This window comes from Fundulus heteroclitus, chromosome 3, assembly GCF_011125445.2.
Source record: "Fundulus heteroclitus isolate FHET01 chromosome 3, MU-UCD_Fhet_4.1, whole genome shotgun sequence".
NCBI classification, from domain to species: Eukaryota; Metazoa; Chordata; class Actinopteri; order Cyprinodontiformes; family Fundulidae; genus Fundulus; species Fundulus heteroclitus.
Genome location: NC_046363.1, coordinates 41,089,295 through 41,096,097, shown reverse-complemented (window position 1 = coordinate 41,096,097; position 6,803 = coordinate 41,089,295). Strand labels below are relative to the sequence as shown.

The window sequence follows — 6,803 nt, the reverse complement described above, 5'->3', positions numbered from 1 at the left end:
TCTGTTCATATTAAAGCAAACAATTTGGCTTAAAATTATTTATTCAGCAACGACTCAACTGTAATTAGAAGTCCAGCCTGGGCGCTCAGAAGACAAAAACTTATTTAATACTGGTTTGTTTGCTAAACAGAAGTAATTCTTCTTCTGTTTCTTTTTAAAGAAAATTTGATAAATTTGCATTTCAGTGTGGTTCTATTTTCAATAAAGCCAGGTGCACATACATGCATATTATGATTGGATTAATTGTGTGCCCATATAAACGGTACAACTCGATTATTTTTTTTTCTTTTTTTTTAATCGGAATACATTCCATTCTGATCTTGAAATTTTGTCCATGTAAACATAACTAATGTCTTGTGTTTGTTTAACTTTAAAAAGCTGCAGACAGAAAACAGAAGAAAGACAGAAGCCTGAGAAGTTGTTGACAAAGTGTGGAGTTTGAGACAATCCCAAAAATAAGAAAATACTTTGGTCCCTCAACAGATCTATTTAATCTAAAACATCAAAAACTAAACTCACATAATTTTAGAGTTGTTATTGAATAATCAGAAACATTAAATAAAATGTTTAGTTTTGCAGATAAAGATCAGATACAGATTTGAAAGGTTTTAACAAAACAGACACAAAATATTTATTGAAAAGAAGCTCATTTTAATTAAATTTCTTTGTCCTTTTCTTTTGTGTTATTCAATAATTTATTTTCTGTTTTGACACTACAGTTTTTGGGACTATAATAATCTATAATCCACTTTTTTGCCTGTTGTATCCCATTTAAGAAGAAATTGTTACTGGAAGAAAATATTTAGGACAACATTTTTGTTTGAGATATTCATAAAAATAAAGTATAAATATTTTATGGGGATTTCAATAGTATATTTTAAATCACTTCGTAATAATTTATTGTCTATGACACAAAAATTAAATGTCTTCATGTTTACATGGAGGGATGGTTTTCATAAAAGTACTGTAAAAAATAAAAAACAGGATGATGATTATTTGCCTCTGCCCCCATAAATGAGCTGCGGGCTTGTCTTAATTTTTAATGTTTACTAGCTTTTAATTTGTCTTTAGGGAAAAAAAAGTAGTTACATTCACGTTTTGATGAGAAGAATTAGTGAATCTCCCTCTTATGGTCAAAACTTATTTACAAGGAAAGTGACTATTGTATCACTTAAACATGGAAAATTTGGATCCCATTTTAAGAGAATATCAAAATGTAAGTTCAATGTCAGTTTACGTCGGGATCTAAGAGGTTGCAGGTTAACCAAAGTGCAGAGGAAGGTGAAACTGAGTGAATAACAATAGTTATTGAAAAAGTAAGCTAAAGTTACAGAGAAAACCACGAAAAACATAAAGCATGGAACAAGACCACAAATATAACCTTGGGCAGGCGAGACATGAACAGAGAAGGAACGTCTTCTTCTTTCTTATTCTTTTTGTTTAATGGCAGATTGTGTCAGGGTTCTCTGTGCTGCTCTACTCTAACTCTATTCCTCAGGTGTGTCTGGTTGGCTGAGGAGGCGTGGCCCACACCTGCAGCTCGTTGCAGGCGGCTTCCTCTGGCTTCTTAAGCAGAGCGCTGACAGATGGAAGACGCCAGAGCCTTAACCAGTCGTGGTACGACGTGGCCTCTGTCCCTACTCTCGGAAACCAGCTTGTGAGTTTTTGCTCTTCGTTTTTTGACTAATTTTTGGATCTCTGTTTTGCCTCAGATTTTGGTGCTTGGATGCACTCACCCGTCTTGACGTCTCGTTCCGAAGAAACAGACCAGCAGAACCGCCTGCTCAGATTTTGCTCGGGCGCTCCCCTCATACTTCCTGGATGTTACCCAGCGAGGCCTGAGATCCCCTCTCCCGGATTCTGCTGGTTCTGCATTCACTCTGGTCAATCCATCTGTCAACCGTTGCCGACGAGGTTCGCTCAGGATCCCTCGCCAGTTACACCAGCCGTCCTCAGCCACTAGCCGCCTATCTCCAGCTGAGTAGAATCATAGAGTACTCCCGACGCTACTTCTTCCCGGTTAGGTCCGCCCAGCCCAATGGTAAGCAGCGCACTTCTAGCAATTCTCCTGGTTCTACTTTCAGAGTTTCTTACTTCCTCTTTCTTACAGACTCTCCAGCCGTGACGTTCTGACCCAGCCGACTCACCCGTAGTTCCGTCCGTAGATCTGCCTGTTTCCAAAAATAAACATCTTAAAACTGTGCATTGCCTCCCGATCGTATCTGCATGTGGGCTCGTCACCTGAAAACCATGACAGAAGAAGGCTCTGGCCCCCAAAGTCCAGCGGATACGTTCGGGCGGCAGATAGCCGCACAGCAAGAGCAGATGCAGTCGCTAGGTTTAGCCGTCAATTCTACACAGGAACAGCTTCATAGATTAGCCGCTCAGTTTAGCCAGCTCATGGACACAGTCACTTCCGTGATGACGTCGCCTGTCACTCAAAACCTTAGCACCCCGCCTCCCGTCGCTCCGAGCACTGATAATCAGATTTGGGCTCCGCCACTTGAGGGCGCGTCACCTAGTCCGGATAAATTCTCTGGTGACCATGGGAGTTGCGGAGGTTTCCTTTTTCAGTGTAAACTGGTGTTTAACCGATCCCCTCAGACATTTGCCTCAGATGAGGTTAAGATATCTTATGTATTACGACTACTAACAGGTAAGGCACTTAGATGGGCTGAGGCTCGATTCCCTGATTGTCAGTCATTCGGGGTTACTTTTCAGGACTTCGTTACCGAATTTAAAACTATTTTTTCACCCGAGTTAGATTCGGCTCACCAGTCTCGTCATCTCCTCTCGTTAAAGCAGCACGGTCGACGCGTATCAGACTTCTCTGTGGAGTTTCGTACGGTTGCCGCTGTGGCGGATTGGCAACCAAGACCGTTAAAGGCAGTATTTTTTCAGGCTCTTGATGAATCCCTTAAGGATGAATTAGCCCGGGTTGAGGAACCCGAGGATTTTGAGGATTTTGTGGCGTTAGCTATCCGTTTGGATTCCCGGCTACGTAGTCGGAGCCGAGTTAGACCAAACCAAGTCTTGCGATCATCCACCTCTTCCACGCTCACCCATAGGGAACCCCGGTCCACTCCACCACCTCCCGAACCCATGCAGTTGGGCCAGGTTGGTTTAACTAATAAGGAGCGTCAACAGCGCTTCTCGGGCAACTTATGCCTATACTGTGGAGGGGAAGGTCATTTCCTAAGAGATTGTCCGGTTCGGCCAAAAGACCCAGTCCGCCGTTCGTAACGGGGAGAACGGTGGACGATAGTAGTTCTAGCCCCCGAGTAGTCACTAAGGCGCCTTCTCTTTCTCGCTTATATTTGCCAGTCACGTTAATGTTTGACCAGGATACTTTCGATGTCTCGGCTCTAGTTGATTCCGGTTCGGATTTCAACTTAATTGACCAAACCATAGTGGATCAGCTTCGTGTGCCGGTCGAACCTTTACCCGAGCCTCTCCGGGTGTCGTCTTTAGATGGGCAGAGTTTAACTTTAATCACCCATCGCACTCGACCACTAGTAGTGATAGTTTCTGGTAACCACCGGGAACAACTTTCGTTTTTTGTCTTCCCTGTAAAGCGTTCACCCGTTGTTTTGGGTTTAGCCTGGTTAAGTGTCCACAGCCCGCAGTTTAACTGGGCCGAGTCCCGACTAGAATCTTGGTCTCCAGCTTGTCATTCTCGTTGTTTACAGTCCGCTCGCCCTGTATCTGTTACCCCTTCCTCTGAGACAGAATCTGGGGACGTTATTGACCTCTCGCTAGTTCCGGAAGAATACCACGATCTACGGAGGGTATTCAGTAAGACTCAGGCTTGTTCACTTCCCCCACATCGCCCTTACGATTGCGCTATTGACCTATTGCCTGGGGCTCCACTACCGGTGAGTCGGCTCTACAACATCTCCAGGTCAGAACGTCAAGCGCTCGAGAAGTATATAGGGGAATCTCTGGCTACTGGGTTAATCCGTCCTTCATCCTCCCCATTGGGCGCCGGCTTCTTTTTTGTCGGTAAGAAGGATGGAACCCTTCGACCCTGTATCGATTATCGAGGGCTTAACCAAATAACCGTTAAGAATAAGTACCCGCTCCCTCTATTATCCTCAGCCCTCGAGCCAGTCCAGAATGCCAAGATCTTTACTAAACTTGATCTGCGCAACGCTTATCATTTGGTTCGGGTGAGACAGGGGGATGAGTGGAAAACGGCCTTTAAGACCCCGCTAGGTCACTTTGAGTACCTAGTCATGCCTTTTGGTTTGTGCAATGCTCCGGCAGTTTTTCAAGCACTGGTGAACGATGTCCTTCGGGATTTTTTGAATGTTTTTGTTTTCGTCTATCTAGACGATATCCTGATTTACTCTCGTGACCTAGAACAACATAAACAACACGTCCGTCTTGTTCTCCAGCGATTATTAGAAAATCGCTTATTTGTTAAGGCCGAGAAATGTGATTTTCACCAGTCTTCTGTTTCCTTTCTTGGTCTTGTTTTAGAGGCCGGACAGGTGAAGTCTGATCCAGAAAAGATAAGGGCAGTAGTGGAATGGCCTGTTCCTGAGTCGCGCAAACAGCTCCAACGCTTTCTTGGTTTCGCTAACTTCTATTGGCGCTTTATCAGGAACTATAGTCAGGTAGCTTCTCCTTTACATGCTCTCACTTCCCCCAAGGTTCCTTATGTCTGGAGTCCAGAAGCCGAGGAGGCTTTTAGTAGACTTAAGTCTCGTTTTTCCCAGGCTCCCATACTAGTTCACCCCGATCCAGCCAAACAGTTTATTCTAGAGATCGATGTCTCTAATACCGGGGTGGGAGCGGTTTTGTCCCAACAGTCTGAGGTTGACTGTAAGTTACATCCTTGTGCGTTCTTCTCCCGTCGTTTATCCCCGGCAGAGCAGAACTATGATGTAGGTGATCGTGAGCTACTAGCTATTAAACTAGCGTTGGAGGAGTGGCGGCACTGGTTAGAGGGATCCGAGCAGCCCATCATAATATGGACAGATCACAAGAACCTCTCCTATCTGCAGTCAGCCCGTCGACTCAACTCAAGACAGGCCCGTTGGTCTTTGTTTTTCTCTCGATTTAACCTCACCATCACCTACAGACCCGGCTCCAGAAATGTCAAGCCTGATGCACTGTCCCGTCTGTTTACCTCTTTTGAACAAGAGAGGGAGCCGGAACCGATTCTTCCTCCCACTTGTACTGTTGGAGCGCTGCATTGGGATCTGGAGGACAGAATCAGACAGGCCCAACTTTTAGACCCGGACCCAGGTACAGGGCCACCTGGACTTAAGTACGTTCCCCAGTCTGTTCGTCCTGAGGTTCTACGCTGGAGTCATGAAACGAAGTTTTCCGCCCATCCGGGCATTTTTAGAACCCAGTCCCAGGTCTCCCGGCGTTTCTGGTGGCCTTCATGGACTAAGGATGTCAGAGACTATGTTCTAGCCTGTCCCGTTTGCGCCCAGAATAAGTCCTCTACTCAGCCACCTTCCGGTTTGTTAAATCCTCTTCCCATCCCCAGACGTCCATGGTCCCACATTGCGATTGATTTCGTTACCGGTCTCCCCTTGTCCCAAGGTATGTCAACTATCTTGACGGTAGTTGATCGGTTTTCTAAGTCCTGTCATCTTATTCCCATCCGCAAATTACCCAACGCCCTCCAGACAGCCCAGCTCCTTATCAAACATGTCTTCAGACTTCACGGCATCCCAGTTGACATCCTCTCTGACCGGGGTCCTCAGTTTATCTCCCAGGTCTGGCGGCACTTTTGCTCTGCTCTGGGTGCCCGTTATACACTCACCTCAGGATATCATCCTCAGACAAATGGCCAAACTGAACGCATGAACCAGCAACTAGAAACTACTCTCCGCTGCCTTACGTCATCTTCACCCTCTGACTGGAACAAGTTTTTGCCCTGGGTGGAGTATGCCCTTAACTCACACATCACCTCAGCTACTGGACGTTCACCTTTTGAAGTTGCTTTAGGATATCAGCCTCCACTTCTACCCACAGATGAACTCAGGATTCCCTTCACCTCCGTTAACGACTACATTGCTCGCTGCCAGGACATCTGGAGAACAACTATCACTGCCCTCACTCGCACCGCAGAGCGGAGCAAGAGGTTTGCCGACCAGCACCGCCGACCAGCTCCTCAGTATCGCCCCGGTCAGAAGGTTTGGTTATCCTCCAGAGACGTTTTGTCCAACCCATCCGCTAAGAAGCTTGCTCCCCGGTTCACTGGTCCCTATGAGATAGAGACAGTGATTAACCCGAGCACCGTCCGTCTACGTTTGCCCCCTCACTCCCGAGTACACCCTACCTTTCATGTGTCCCAGATCAAGCCCGTTTTGGACAGCAACTTGTGCCCTCCTTCCGGACCCCCTCCACCCTCCCAGGACAGTCAGAACCCTCGGGTTCTCAGGGTTGTGGATGCCCGTCGGCGAGGTAGGGGTCACCAATACCTCGTCGACTGGGAGGGTTGTAGCTCTGAGGAGCGCTCGTGGGTTTCCGCAGCTACTATCTTGAATAAGGACTTGATTTTAGATTTTTGGGCTACTCAGCCCAGCACCTCTTCGTCTGGGCCGCCAGGAGGCGGCCGTTGAGGGGGGGGTAGTGTCAGGGTTCTCTGTGCTGCTCTACTCTAACTCTATTCCTCAGTTGTGTCTGGTTGGCTGAGGAGGCGTGGCCCACACCTGCAGCTCGTTGCAGGCGGCTTCCTCTGGCTTCTTAAGCAGAGCGCTGACAGATGGAAGACGCCAGAGCCTTAACCAGTCGTGGTACGACGTGGCCTCTGTCCCTACTCTCGGAAACCAGCTTGTGAG

General features: G+C 46.9%; 1 protein-coding gene across 1 annotated transcript in view; it reads left to right on the top strand.

The window, feature by feature from the left end:
* The window catches only part of LOC105922701 (C-type lectin domain family 10 member A), a 512,726-nt gene that overhangs the window by 489,454 nt on the left and 16,469 nt on the right, over window positions 1-6,803 (top strand). The gene's annotated exons all lie outside the window — the stretch shown is intronic.